We start from the raw sequence: 14,811 nt of genomic DNA, 5'->3' as shown, positions 1-14,811 counted from the left end.
GCCCTGGCCTCCAGGGCCCCTCCTTCCCTGTCTGGGCACAGGACTCGCTGCAGCAGCCAAGAAAGGAGACGGCAGAGCGCACACACCGCCTCGGCTCCTCTGCTCATGCCCGGCTCGAGCAAAGGCATCATCTATCATATCTCTGAGCCACACCGCACACCAGACCTCAGATGGCAGAGGCACACATCCTTGTGCTGTACCACTTGCTGAGGATACAGGCTTTATAATCTGGCCCGCTTGGGACGGCGCCGGGAAAGAGCGGTGGCAGCATGCGCCCCGCCAGCTCTCCGTCCCTGGGGTCAGCAGCCAGAGGAGGGCACAGCACATGGGAAGCTCTTCAGCAGTGTCAAGCAGACACAACCAGCCAAAACCATTCCCTCCTCGGCAGAGCCAGAACGATAAGTTGGTTGAACCCATCACTAAGCCACTTACCATAGATAAACTTCAAAGAATAGGAACTCCTTTGGTCTCCTGCCTGCAAGGCAGGAACCAGGGAAGCTGGGAAGACCCACAGCATCCCCACCTAACCCCAGACACTGACCACATTACTGAGTGTAGTACCTAAATGCTGCAAGCACAGCATGGGAGCCTGCTAAGGCAAGACCAACAACAAGCTGGGGTTTAAGCTATTCATTGTAAGGGAAGACATGTATCCCCTGGGACAAGCTTGGCTTCTGCTGCAGCAGAAAGAACTGGAGCAACTCCCTTCTGCTCAGGCGTTGCCCTCCCACCAAGAACCCCCCATGGAGAAGGAGGAAGAGTGGCTGGGGTGCAGCAAATGCCAAACATTCCCACTCCAGGGAAGCCACGTCCCCCTCTCCCACCCCTACTGCCTTTCCTGCAAAGCAAAGCTTGATGCTTTCCCACGCACACTCTCCCCGTCCCTCCAGCCTTGGCCACCTCGCTTCACTAGGTTTTAAGCCCGTGATTTACAAGAGGTTTAAGACTCCTAGAGAGTCCCTGGCTTCAGGGCTGCCCCTCAGTCCTTCCCTGGAAATTCCTTGTTTCTCCGTACGACAGCGGAATCACGCCCGGACAAGTGGAGCTGGACAAAGCAGGCAGCTCTCTGCTGGGTGCTACTTGCTGAGACATGCACCTCTGGGCATCTCCTCTCCAGCCTCCCATTCCCATCAGGGGCTTCAGGCTCCCCGGTGGCTACTCCTGTTGCAAGAAGCCAGGAGTTTCCTCGTGACAGAGGGGTGGGCATAAAGGCTCTGGTGAAATGGCCCTTTGGGAAACCCTGGCCTCCATCTGATTAGATACAGGCGGCCCAGACTTCCAGGAGCAGCAGGTTAATCAGTTAATGGCTGAAATGATCCTGGGCGATGTGCTGTGCATGCCGCGGGGCAGCCCCAGATGCACAGCCCCCGGGGCAGCCACTCCTTCCTCGCTGGGGCCAGATCTGGGAAAACATCTGTTCTGATAAAGAAAGCGCTTCACCAGGGAGGGGGCAGGCCGGAGCCCATCCGCTGCTCCAGCCCACCGACAACGGGCTGCTCCGAGGGGGCTGCCAGTTCCCCCGCCGCACCCAGGACACGACAAGGGCCAGACACTGGGTTTAATGGCCTGGAAACCAACTGGGGGGTTGGGAGGAGGGGGAGTGTCTGAAGCCCCTGGCCCCAACCAGGAGGCTTTCAGGGCTCATCCGCAGACCTCAGGATGGCCCTGTCACCTCACAGTGCCTGCCGTGCCCACTGCCATGGGCATCTGCTGTCAGCCATGAGGTCAGCAAGGGCTGCCCCAGCCTTGCATCCACCTGCCCCTCAACCAAAGGCAGCATCAGGCTGAGCTGGAAACCTGTGTGTGCTCAGGGCAAGGAAGGAGACAGAGTGAATTTTGGGGGTGTCTGGGATGTGCATGGCACTGGACCACATGCATTCAGGCTGCACATCACTTTCCCCCTCCCCGGGCTGTGGGATAAACCCCCAAGGAAAGGGCACCGCAGGCACACGTAGGACCAGAGCCCACATCTAACAGGTACGAACGAGCCCGGCTCCGGAGGAGCCCGCTCTGCCCGCCGGCGTGAAGGTGACTGGGCAGAGGCACGGGGAAGGCAGCGGGCTGAGGCGGAGGCTCCCTCCCCGTCGCACGTTTCCCGGTTCCTCACCGGCCGGGCCCTGGCCCGGTGCCACGCATGGCGAGCCGAGCCGTGACACGCACACGCAGGCAGGAGCAGTCTTTGGACCCTTAAGTCGCTCCAAGGGATTAAAGCAGCATGCGAGCCGTCTCCGGGCAGCCATGACTATCATGCGACAAATCCTCTCTCCTCCTGCAAGCAGCCCTCAGCCTGAATCGCCGGAACCGCGCATCACTCGGGCTTTGGCTCCCGTAACCCCTTCAGCTCCTTCACAAGGGTCGCCCGGGGCCGCGCTGGGCCTGGGGAGCGCTCGGGGACAAACCCCGGTGGCCTCTCGGCGCTCAAGAAAAAGCTCAACCGGGACTGCCCTGCCGAGGGGGGCGGCGGGGAGCGCACCATCCCGCCGCTCCCGGGGCGCACCCGGCCCGGGGCAGCGCCCGCCGGCCCCGAGCTCGGGCACGGCACACCGATGCTCATCCCACCCCGGGACCTGACCCTACCGGCCGGCTTCTACGCCCGCCTCCCCCGGGGTAGGGGCCAGCAGGAAGGCGGGCAGCCCCTCCGCCGTCCCCCCGTCCCCCCCCGGCTCCACCCCGGTCCCCGCCGCTACCCACCTGGCGGAGAGCGGCGTCCATCGGCGGTCTGGCCCCGCACGGAGCGCTGCCGGCCGGCTCTCAACGCCGCATCCCCGGGGCCGGGTGGGCACGACTCGCCGGCCCCGCGCCTCGTTGGCTCCGCCTCGCCGGCCGCGGGCAGCGGGGAGCGGTCGGGCCGCCCCGCTCCGCCCCGCTCCGCTCCGCCCCGGGGCGCGGGGAAGCGCGGCTGCGGCGGGGCTTGGGCGTTGAGGAGCCGGGGAGCTGGTCACGCCGGCTGGGGAGGAGCCAGCATCTCCAGAGGGGGGATGCGGGAAAGGGTTTGGGATGAGGGAAAGGGTTTGGGGTGCGGGAGGCGCCGGCTGAGCCCGGGCGGCCGGTGCCACCCACGGACACGCAGCGGCGAGGAGGGACCGCCTCCGTATACAGCCACCGCAGCCAAGCGTGGGGTTTGGAAGGGCAACTGGTGTCTTCTGGAAGAGCAAACGTGTTGGGTTCGGGGTCCCTTCAGCAGGGTAGCGTAGCGTGGTGCCGTGAGAGAGACTGTTATCGGGAATCCTGACAGCACTTCAAAGTTGTATCTCTCGGATTTGGAACAGCTAACGTAGAGCAACAGGCTGGGTGAAGTTTGTCAAAAAAGTGTGGCTAGATCACAGTCCATGAGTACCTACACTGTGGGGGATGTTCCTTGCAGCAGTAAGAAATCGTTTCTTTATTCTGAAAGAAGGAGATCAAACAAAGGGAGAGGGAAGTTTTGGGGATTGGGATTTTTTTGGTGAATTAGGTGCTTTTTGAACTACTTAAGAGAGACACGGTTCTGAGCGAGGTGGCAGTATCTTGTCCGACCTCTGCAACAAGACAGAGTCACGCCTAGGTCACTGCAACAGATGCCTGCGACAAACACCCCCACCACCCTCTTCCACCTTCACTGTCTGGACCTTTTGGTAAAGTTTCCTAATATGTGTCACTGTCATGTGTCCTTCCATTTTGATATCAAGTCACTGAGAGCTACGCTGGGCATGACTCTCCAACCTCTTTCGTACTTGCGCTAGATTAGCTTAATCTACACCACTTTCCCCGTCTTATGAAAACGTCATGCAAGACAGCGCCAGAAGCCTAACTACAGTTCTTATCTCCCATCTAATACTTCTATCCACAAGGCCAATTATCCTGTTAGTGAAGGGGATTAGATCAACTCAACAGCGATGTGTCCTTGACAGTCCCCTCCGCAGCCACACATTTGTCATCAGGCTGTTTCTGCCACAGCCAGCTTTCTGCAGGAGGACAGTTCCTCCTCTGCTATTGCTGCTTCTGCAGACCATTTTGACTGTCCAGCTCCACCCTTTTGAGTGCTCACCAGGGGGCTGTGGAGCTCCTCACAGCCACGGAAAAGCTGAGGAGCACACCTCTCCTTTACCTCTTCTGCCTGCCTGCCAAAGGTCTCCACCAGCAGGCACCTTCAGCACCAGATGTCCCCTCCCAGACTTCTTTAGTGGAGAAACTTTGGCCATGGTTCTTGGCATCCAGGGCTGCGTTGCCCATCAAGGCATGACCCTCACAGCTGCATGTCAAGGAAGGTCTGACAATGAAGTGTCAAGCTAACAGCAAACACACCAAGCAACCCAAATGCTCTTATTGTAAGCTCCGGGCCTTACCCCTGTTTCCCAGGCCAGGGTCCTTGTGAGCTCCTTTCCCCTTTCCTATTCATCAGCTCCCAGAGAGTGCTGCGAGTCTGTGTTTCCACACACACCGTGGAAGAAATTTCTTAGCTGGTAACTGCTGCAGTTTTCAGTACGGTGACAGCAGTGCAGCCCGTGTACCGCTGGGCTGTAAGGGAGCAGTCACTGCTCCAGCCTGGCAGATCTCCCTGCAGCTCTGAGCCAGAGGGTTAATGGGATTTGGAAAGCCCAGGGTGAGGTAAGGAACCAACCTTTCAAAAGACAAGGTTTTTAGTATTAACACAACTGTCAAGTGACACCATCTAGGAGGGAAGAAGAAGGTGGCTTGATCCAGTCCTCAAAACAAAGTAGCCTTCCAAACTATCCAGGCAATAAACATTGGATTCCCCAAACACAGCAGCAGTGAGTGATGCTGTCAGCCCTGTGCTCCATCTGCCTGGTAGGAAAAGTGGCAAGAATCTTGATAAGAAACTTATGCACGATATTTGCTCCTTTCTGTTACAGAATTAAATCGTTAGTCCTACGTCCATACAGCCCAGCTGGAACCGAGGATGTCTGAACTGTCTCCTAAATCTCTTTAGGTGCTGCTCACCGGGAAGGGGTGGCTACCACAATCTGCTTCTTTGTAGAGCTTTGATAAGCAGGCGAGTGCTAACTTGCCTTCGCTGGCTGCCCGGACGCTGCCACCACCATGTGCCTGGCACCTTGCTTCTGCCCCCCAGCAGCTCCAGGGCTGGTTGCCACATCAGCGACGCGATGAACACGAAGCAGACAACGAGAGCTGGCATGGACCCCACCGCCCGGGACAAGCCTGGGGACCCCTCTCCAGCCCATCAGCCCCCCTCCTTGCCTCGGGGCTGCCTCCTGCCCCGAGCCTGGAGCAGCAGCACCGCTCACATGTTCGACAGTGTGTCCAACCGGACCAGCTCCCAGCCCTCCCGCCAGCCCAGCTGCAGACGGCACAGAAACCAGGGTGCCACGGCTGTTGTCCTCTGCTTCTCAGCAGAGAGTCGGGCTCTGGCAGACGAGAGCCAGAGCGGGCGAGTGCCGGGGGGGCGTCTGGGCGATGAGCTATTCCTGCGTCCGTGAAAGGAGCAGCGCTCCGGTGCTGCAGGCAGCAGAGCCCCGCACCCAGCCGTGGCGGCAGCAGACAGTGAGTCAGCTTCCTGCTGGGCTTTCCACACGGAGGAAAGGTCGGCAGAGGACTGGCAGGAACAAGCCGAGGCAGGAATTCCTCCTGGACACCAGACAATATCCTGATTTCCTCCTCTGCCACAGGTCTGGCACACGGCTGGGAGGCGGGCAGGCCAGCGTGCCCCTGCCGTGGGTGATGAGCATCTGCCAGGCTTGGTCTCCCATCACCTGCGAGGGAATGAGCTGTGACACCTCGGCCGTGGGTGCCACCTCCCCAATGGCTCGTTGGAGCTGTGCTTGTAGGGTGGGGAACGGATCTCCTCCGCCGTCATCCCTGGGATGATGTCACTTGGGACAGCTGGCAGCAGAGGCAGGATACCTTGGACCCAGGGGGCACAAGGTGGCACGGATGCAGGAGGAGGGCACCCGGGCTCTGCTGTGCGTCACCACCATCGCAGCCCCCGCTGGCAGGTCCTGCTGCTTTGCCAGGGCTACCAAATCCCCCCCTTGCTCAAAGCACAGGGCAGCCAGGAGCAGGTTCTCAAAAAGGGGGAGAAATACTGAGAAGCAGCAACCAAAAATCAAGCGTGTCCCTGCTGCAGGAGTGGCCTGACCCTGGCAGAGCACCAGACACTGAGGCACTCTCCTGCCACAGACTGCACATATGAGAGGGGAAGGGGACACACAGCCTGGGCACACACTGTCCCCGCAAGCCCTGGCCCCCCTCCCCACTCCAGTTTCACAATTGCTTGAAATCGGCTTAAAAAAAGGGCAGTTCCTCCCTTGTCCCATCCCTAGCCTGCGGGGAGCCCGGCCACAGCTCAGACCAGGGCAGGGTCCAGCCAGGCCAGCTCAGGCTCGGACTGCCCCAACTCAGCATGAAGCTGTGGACCTCCCCTCCTGCCCCGCTGCTCGCGAGCCAGCCCCATCCCTGCAAGGATGAGGACGGTGGCGATCAAAGCCGTGCCGAAGCTCTCCCTGCCCGGGGCTGCTCTGAGGCTCTGCAGCAGGAATTAGCCCAGGCTCCTTGGGGACAGGATCATGTTTGTACCAGATGTGTCCCTGCTCCAGAGGAATGTGATTAAGGCTGCCGGGAGAGGCTTTCACAGGGTATCACCAAGAACTGCAGCACCTGCTCCCCCAGAGAGCGGGAGTGTTAAGGGGGAGCCCTCCTTGCAAGGGGGGATGACTTGAGGGCAGGGGGGGGTGTTTATCTGTCCTGGACACCTCTCTGGTTCCCATCTCACTTCAGCCACCATCAGCAGCGAGTGTGCTGCCTTTGCACGCTACAGAGCCCAGGCCGAGGGCGGCTGCACCTCTGCTTAATCTGACCACAGCGGGAAAGGCTTTTTATCCCGTCCAGGTGGAGGAATGACCTCCAGGGCTGCCCTTTCTCCATAGGTCAGAAAAACAGGATGTCTTCTTCATTTTCAGCCTGAGCCCAAGAGCAGAGAGCTGGAACAGATAGGCCCAGAGGGTGGATGCTGGGAAAGTCCACCCCACTGTCACTGTGTGCCACCCCATGGCCTCTGAAGCATCCTCCCGAGCTGCGCCACTGCGGCCAGCACTAGCTGGGACTTTCTACCAGCCCCATCTGCACTTGGCTGTGCTGGATGGACCAAACCCATAATGAGGTGTCTCCAGCTTTCTCTGCAGATGGGGTTCCCAGTCTTGTCCCCCCAGCCCAACCCTTCCCTCCCTTCCCTGCCACATCCCGGGCCACAAGTCCATCTGCCAGCAGCGACAAGCGGAGGTTCCCTGCCACCGGTCCCTTTGTGCTGCTGCAGGTTTGCTTGGGGCCAAAATGTATCCATGTGCGGCTTTTACACCTCATCATGAGAAATGCAGTCCCGGCAGTGAGATTGCTGAATAAGAGAGCTGAGCTGCACAAGGCTATAATTACAGTAGGAACATGCGGGGATGAGGCCAGCCAAGCACATCCACCTAATTTCCTCTCCTATTAAGCCTGCCCTGCTTTTGTTTGACCCAGACCAAGCCCTGCTATTAATGGCGCGATGCTGCGGAGGTCACAGATGGCTCTGTTGCAAACAGCCTTACGGATTCTGCTTAAGTGAGCGCATAAGCAGGTTTTGCTCACAGATACCGTTACTGCGGGATTCGTGCCGTAGAAAGTGTGTCAGCCAGCTGTGGTGCAATCGCTTTCCCAGACTGGGCTGTGTTACCAGGCACAGGTAGCCCTCCGTCTTTGTCTCTGGCTGCGTGATAAACCCAGGCGAGCGAGCGAGGAGGTTAAATGGTGTCATATCACCACCCCTGGCCATGGCCAAGGTCTGCTGACGGGTGCTGAGAGCCGGAGCCCGGTACATTTCCCTTTCCTGATCTCGCCTGTGCAGCTTCAGCCTGCAAAGTCATTTCTGTGCTAAAGGAGAGGGCTCTTCTCGCTGTGCACCTGCAGCCAAAGCAATGCCAACCCCTGCCCCGGTTTGATGGAGTTGTCCCTTGTCAGTCCGCAGGAGGCAACCTGCAGTGCTGGGCTACCGGGTTGGCAAACCCAGGGAGCAGGCGAGGCTGTGCTGACATCTCCTGTCTCCAAAGCACTCGGTTTCGAGGTCTGTTTCAGAGCTGAAAAGTGAGCGCTGCCCCAGTTCAGAGCACCAGGAACCGGCCCCAGCAGCTGGCCATCTGTCCTTGTTGGGGATGAGAGGCTGTCACAGCAGGAGTCTGCTGCTGCCCAGCCTCTCCCTCCCCAGTGACGTTGCTGCACCCTTCGTGCTGGCAGGGGGGGGACATCCTCCAGGGACACTGGGCTGATAGATGAAGGCGATCATGCAGCTGAGCTCCCGCAGCAGGGACCGCAAGGTCCCCCCTCTCTGCAGAAGACTACAGAGAGGAATTAGTTGTCTGTCCTGCTTGGTGGCAAGGTCACATCTGGCAGCCCGTGGCCCAGGAGGTCACAGAACAACGTGGCAGGAGCGATGGGGGATGCTGTGCAGCACTGGTGCTCAGCGCTTTGCCTTGCTCCAGCTGCTGCATGGCCCTCTTTGAGAGAGTCAGGACACCCATGGGTGCCAGCCCACATCTCTGCTGCTCCCTGCAGGGAAAAGCTTTGGCAGCCACATTTTAGAGCTCAGGCTGAGCCTTCCCCACATTGCCCCTCTCTGCAGAGCTGCTCATGTGAGCCACCTCTGCACAGCGAGACACAGAGGCTCATGGCTAGGTGTACCCCAGACAAAAACGTGCACCCAGCCAGGAGAACCTCATACAGACACAGGAGAAGTGTCCCAGCATTGTCCCCATTGAAGAGCTTACAGCCCAGGGCCCCTGGCTCCCTCCCCATGGGGTCCCAGCGCTGGGCAGGAGGGCTGAGCACAGCCCTGGCCATCTCTCTGAGCAGGCAGGACTGGCTCCCTGAGCGGGCTGAAACATCATGGTCAAGGCTCCCTCTCCCATGGGCAGCCAGGTGGAGGTGGAAGGGGAACAGTCAGGGTCAGAGCCCTGTTTCCAGGGATGCTGTCCCCATCAGAGGTTTCTAACAGAGGGTTTGCTGCCATTCCCCATTCTCACTCCCTTGAAAAATCATTTATTTCTCCTAACAGTCCCTTTGGGGCTCAGTCCCAGCACAGGCACCTCAGGGAGCCGCAGGGCTGAAGATCCCTGGAAGGACAATGCACTGGGAGGGCAGGGCAGGAGGCGGCAGACAGGCAGCGAACTGCCCAAGGCTAAGGAGCCTCCCTCTTGCCAAGGCCAGACATCGCCTTTGGGACAAATTCAGGGCCGTGCATAGTTGTACTCGTATAGCAGAAATGTGCTATCCCAGCCCATTCCCCGTGCCCAGGATTCAGGCATCCCTGCGGGAGAAGTGGCCTTAGCAAAGACCTGTGTGAGGGAACGGGGCTGGAGGAAACTGCATCTCTCCACTGTAGCTCTGAGGCAATGCCCACGGGGCCGGCAACCGGCTCCGGGAAAGGCTGGCTCTGGTGTGAGGGACGCGTCCGAACCTGCCGTTCCCATGGGGAGGAAGGTTTGTGTCCATGCCCAAGGAGGGCAGGTTCCTCTCCTGGCAGGCAGCAGGGCCCAGCTCAGCCCTTTCTCCTCTCCCCGGCGCCTCTCCTGGGGCTGGTGAGTCCCTTCTTTCAATGCGGAGGGGAGGTGGGTGGAGGGCAGAAGGGGGCAGAAAGAGTGGGGCTGGAGCCACGGCAGGGACATGTGGGGTCACTGGTGCTCAGCAGTACTCACTGGTGGTCTCGGCATCTGCAACAGCAAGCCAGACCCCAGCACCTGTGAGCTGGGGCTGATCTTGAGGTGGTCTCTGGGACTTCGTGCACAGGCATTGTACCCTTCAGCATCAGCTCTGCTCCCCTCAAAATGGTGCAACTCACATTTAAACAAACCCACTTGGAGACACTTACTGGGGAAGGTGAATTCAACTGAAGCCGCTCTCGCCCCACCGGCTCGCAGTGCGAGGAACGCGTGTGCTGCCGCCTCCTGCCATTTTTACCTGCCCCCCCAGGTGCAGGGCTTGCAAATCCCCTCCTCATCAAAAAGAGGAAAAAGGGTTTTTTAACTTATTTTACAGAAGTTTGAGTGCCTGAAAAGCAGACCCCAAAGCCCAGGCAAGGGCTTGCAGTTATGCAGGGGAAAGGGGAAACAGTGCCAGTGGCACTGGTTCCCAGTTGTGTCGTGGGGATATTCTTAGCCAGCAATTTCCTTAACTTCCCAGCCACGCATCCATGTGAATGGGTGCCAGTGGTATCTCACAACAGAGATGTGCCAGCCCCTCCTGGCTGCGGAGAATAAAAATAGCTGGAGAAGATAGCTTGGGTGTACTTGAACCCAAGCGGCAGAAACAGATACCCAAGTAGTTTGCCTAAACACACAATGGTTTAAAATAAGTTTTGGGAACAGACCTTCTATTTTTAGTTCTCCAGATAGGCAAGGGTGGCTGCTTACTTTTGTAGAGATAAACTACTTCTCAAACAGCAAAGAGGTGGAAGAAACTGCTGGTCAGAGCGTGGTCCTGGTCTGGCATGACCGAGTCCCCTTCCAGGGAGCAGAAGGATACTTGCCCCATCCCAGAGCATCCCGCGGGCAGCTGGGGGGCTGTGGGCACCCAGGGTATTCTCCCCCACCCTCAGCAGCATCCCCTGGGGCTGCAGGCAGCCTCTCCACTCCTCTCCCCGCACTACAATGGCGTTTTGCGGTCCAGAGTGCTCCAGGTCCGGCAGCACCCAGCAGCCTTTCCCTTCTCTGGTCCCGCAAAAGTCAGAGTACCTCTCTGAGCTCACTCCTTGCAGCTCCCTCACTGCTCCCACCACAGCCCATCCCTGTTGCCCTCCTCCCCACCCATGGGTTGTCTCCTCTCCAGCAGAGCATCCGGGAGAGCAAATCATCTGAGCTGCTGAGCAGAGCAACTCCTCTGAGCCGGCCAGATGTCCCACCCTTCGGAGGAGGATGCCAGCCTTTGGTAGCACTGTCTGCTGGCTGAGCCCAAACGTGACCCAAACCAGAGACCCGCAGCAATCCCACCTGCACCAGCCCATGCACTGCATCCCAGTGCAGTTTGTTTTCCAGCACATCCAGGGCCCAGCATCGTGTGGGTGAGCTGCAATCCCAGCTGAATCCTCTCCATCACCGTGGCCGTCCATGGAAGCTCTCTACTCTGCCCTCGAAAGGGAGATCAGTGTCTTTGTAGGGCACGTGCAGCGGTGCCAGCAGGGCTTCGACCTGCGCAGCCTATACCACGTGCTGCTGCTGGTGCTGCCGCGGAGCCCCTCGGGGCAGGTGGAGAGCTGGCAGCACCTGCAGAGCCTTGCCCAGCGCTGGCCTGGCTCAGCAAGCCCCGACGTGGCCAGCTACGTGTGTTGGTTGGCCTCTTACCTGCAGCATCTGAGTGCGCTGAAGGAGAGGTTTGACACCAGGGTGGTGAGCCCACTCTGCGAGTACTTGTACATGCATGAGGAACCGGCTGCCCACCCCACCCGGCGGTCCTCCCCGGCCTCCATCCCGCACCTGGCTGCACAGCTCTTCACCCACCGGCGTAACTGGGGGCTGCTGCTGCAGGGGAGGTCCCTCAGTGAGCGGGTCTTCAGCCCCCGGAGCCTGCGTGACCTGCGTGGTTTCTCGGGTGCGGAGCCTTTTGTGAAGGTCTTGCGGCTAGTCCCTGATGTCTTTCACCGGAGCTTGGCCATGGCGGAGCTTGCCCGACAGTGGGTCCATCTCCACCGCAGCAGGTACAGCCTCTCCCTGCCACCATCACCATCACCATCACCATCACCATCACCATCACCATCACCATCACCGCCACAGCAGCCACTAGGGCAGGGGAGAACAGGACTGTCTCGCAGCACCATGCAGCCCCCGCCATGCAGCAGGGCCTTCCAGCAGCCCAGCTCTTCCCTGGGTTTGCCTGACCTCTTGGTCCTGTCGCAGCCCTTGGGCGCAGGCGGCAGCGCTGGGGTGCTGCAAGCTCGGCTGCAGGAGAGCCAGGAGGAGCTGCTGGCCCTGCGGCACCGTGGGGAACGGGCAGCTGCCCTGCGTGCTCAAGTCCATCACATCACCCAGCGCATCAAGGTCCTGCGCCTGCAGCAGCAGGGTGAAGGGATGGAGCTGGCCCAGCCCAGGTGGAGCTCAGAGAGAGGGACTCATCAGCACCAGGCTGCCCTGACTGAGGAGCTGCAGAAGAGCCTGGAGCTGGAGGAGTACCACCACAGCATCCTGGAGGCCGACTGGCTGCTGGAGCTCGAGGTCAGGCCCATCCTCATCCGGAGGATGGATGCGGTAAGAGGCACATCCTGGTTTGGCTTGCTCTCCCTGTCCCATGTCCCAGGGCGAGAGCAGGGGCACTGTCATGGGCAGGGGAGCTGCATGGAAAGGGCTGGACATCCAGGTGGAGACATGGATCTTGCGGGACTGGGTAGAGCCACAACCTCTCCAGTCCAAACCAATGGTCCATTGGGCAGCCCTGGGCATTCAGGTGTGAGGAAGGAAAGCCATAGACTGGGGAATGGGAGAGGGATTGTTTCCTAACGTGGAGGAACAGCCTGTAGGAAGCATTTGTGGATGCTCCCATCCAGCCCACCTGCATGCTCAGGAGCCAGACACCCTCGCTGCCTTCCCTCCTGCAGGTTCAGCAGCGCTGCCGGGACCTGGAGAGGATGCTGCAAGGCCAGACACTGCCCACCCCACAGCGGGCCCAGCTCAGAAGCGAGACAGCCACCACCACTGCAGCCGGGTGGGCTCAGCCCTCTGCCATGTCCCATGGCAGTGACCAGCCCCAGAAGCCGCCAGCAACCCTGACCACGGGAGGTGGAACCACCACCTAGTCCCAGCAGCAGCAACCAGGAGATCATGACTGGAGGATGTCCAACCCATCACCACGTGGGGTGCAGGCATCCAGCAGCTCATGGGGACCTGGCTCAGCTCCAGCCTGGGAAGAAAGCACGGAGGGAATGCATGCTTAATGAGGTGTCTCCTCCATGCTCAGCCCATGGCCCTGCCGTGTGGCTACAGGCTGGGTAAGGTGATGGGCACCAAGTGCTGCTGAGCATGCAGGCACACACACGCGTGCGTGTATGGATGCAAGCAGGCACGAGTACGTGTTCCTGGTTAAATATGGGGCTCGGCCTCCTGTTTCCAGCAGCCAGCACAGGAGCTCCAGCTGGGCCCACAGTAACCAGCCTGCTTAGTGATGGCAGTGGAGAGCCAACCTCTGTGCTGGTAGTGGGTGACAAGGTAACAGTCCCCACTCTAGCTGGGGCTTGCTCCCTTGCTGGCTGCTGTTGTGGGCAAGAAACAGTTTTGTGTCATGGAATTGCAATCAATTTAATTTGTTGCCAATAAACAAACAAAAGCGAAGAGCCAGATGTGGTTCCTGTGAAGAGTTTATTGGTGTAGCTGTTTCCACTACAGTCAGAGGAGTCACAATGCACAGCGACAACAGGCCTCCTACACTACATGGGGAGGACAGGACACACATGGCCACAGACACACAGAGACACTCGTCTCTCCACCCCGGGCCCTGCAGGGGGACCAGACTGTGGGGCAGGAACCTGCCGCAGGGGGAGGTTTCTCTCTCTGGTGGGATATTTCTGCAGCCTCCCGGGGAAGCACCCACCATCTCTCGCAGGAGCCAGGCTGATAAGGGGGAATGGGGGCAGCAGCTTGTCCCAAATCCAGTGGTGAAGTGAGCATCCCAGCCTCCTCCCCAAGGCCACTCCAGCTCCAACCGTCAGGGAGAGGCCGGGGTGCCCGTCTCCTCTGGCACTACCCTCAGAGGTGCTGCCGGCAGCAAGGGCACCATCAGCGGTCTCTGAGGCAGCTCTGAATGGGGGCTGCGAGCCCCAGGAGACCCCAGGAGAGACAGCCCTGCCAGGCAGAAAGGTGCTTGGAGCTGCCCAGAAGTGACAGGGGCTGAGTGCTGGGCACGCTGAATGCTGCCCCTTCCCACTTGAAGGGCACCCCTGGAAGTGAAAGGTCACCCTGGTATGGCAGCAGAATTGGGGCTAGGGGTTTCAGTGACTTCCTTGTAGGGCTGCAGGGAGCCAGACCAAGTGGATCACTGCGCAGGGAAAGGGAGGGGACCCAAAGGACTGTTTTGTGCTCCAGCACTACGTCTCTTGTATAGATTCTTAAATATGGTTTGTTCTCAGGGACAGGAACATGAGGATCAGGAACTGGGAAGCAGCCCTGTGATGACTTTTTGCCCCTGCAACCTTTGTGGAGGTGCAGAATGGCACAGGACTCCTCTTAGTCCCTGCAAGAGGGCAGGCACTCGAGGCTTCAGGACAACCGCTTGTCCCCTAGCCTGCCCTCCCTGTGCGGTTTTCCTTTGGAAAGAGGGTTGGGAAAACTGGGGGGAAGCAAACAGCCTCCCCAATACTGAGCAAGAGCTGAAAACAGTCCTGTGGGAGGGTGACTGGACAGATGACGGTCTGGAGGACAGGGCCAGTGTGCTGGTCCCTCCTTGCCCATCTGCCAGGCTGCAGCAGCCCCGTGGGCCACGGGCTGTGGCACAGGCCCAGCACGAGCATTCCTGGAAGGGGGCAGAGGGAGCAGGAGCAAGGCATCTGCCAGCTGAGCAAGGAGGCTGCTGGCTTTGGAGAAGCCCACTGGCCATCCGCAGGCAGCATCCAGCCCATCCCTGTGACTACTCGGTGGCACGTGGTGCGGAGACACCCAAGCTTCATGGTAGTGGAGAGGGACACAGTGGCACCAGCTGGCATGGCTCCCCTTCACCATCTGGAGACCAGGCACAGGCTGTCTCCAGTGGGGAGGGGGCAGACCCCTGACCCACGGGCACTCAGGACCCACGCAGCTTCGGGGTGTGAGAGGCATCTCTCAGCCCACCAGGTCCAAGAGGAGAGAGACT

This window comes from Vanellus vanellus (genome assembly GCF_965231255.1).
Source record: "Vanellus vanellus genome assembly, chromosome: 5".
In the NCBI taxonomy this organism is placed as follows: domain Eukaryota; kingdom Metazoa; phylum Chordata; class Aves; order Charadriiformes; family Charadriidae; genus Vanellus; species Vanellus vanellus.
This window is presented reverse-complemented; position numbering follows the sequence as displayed.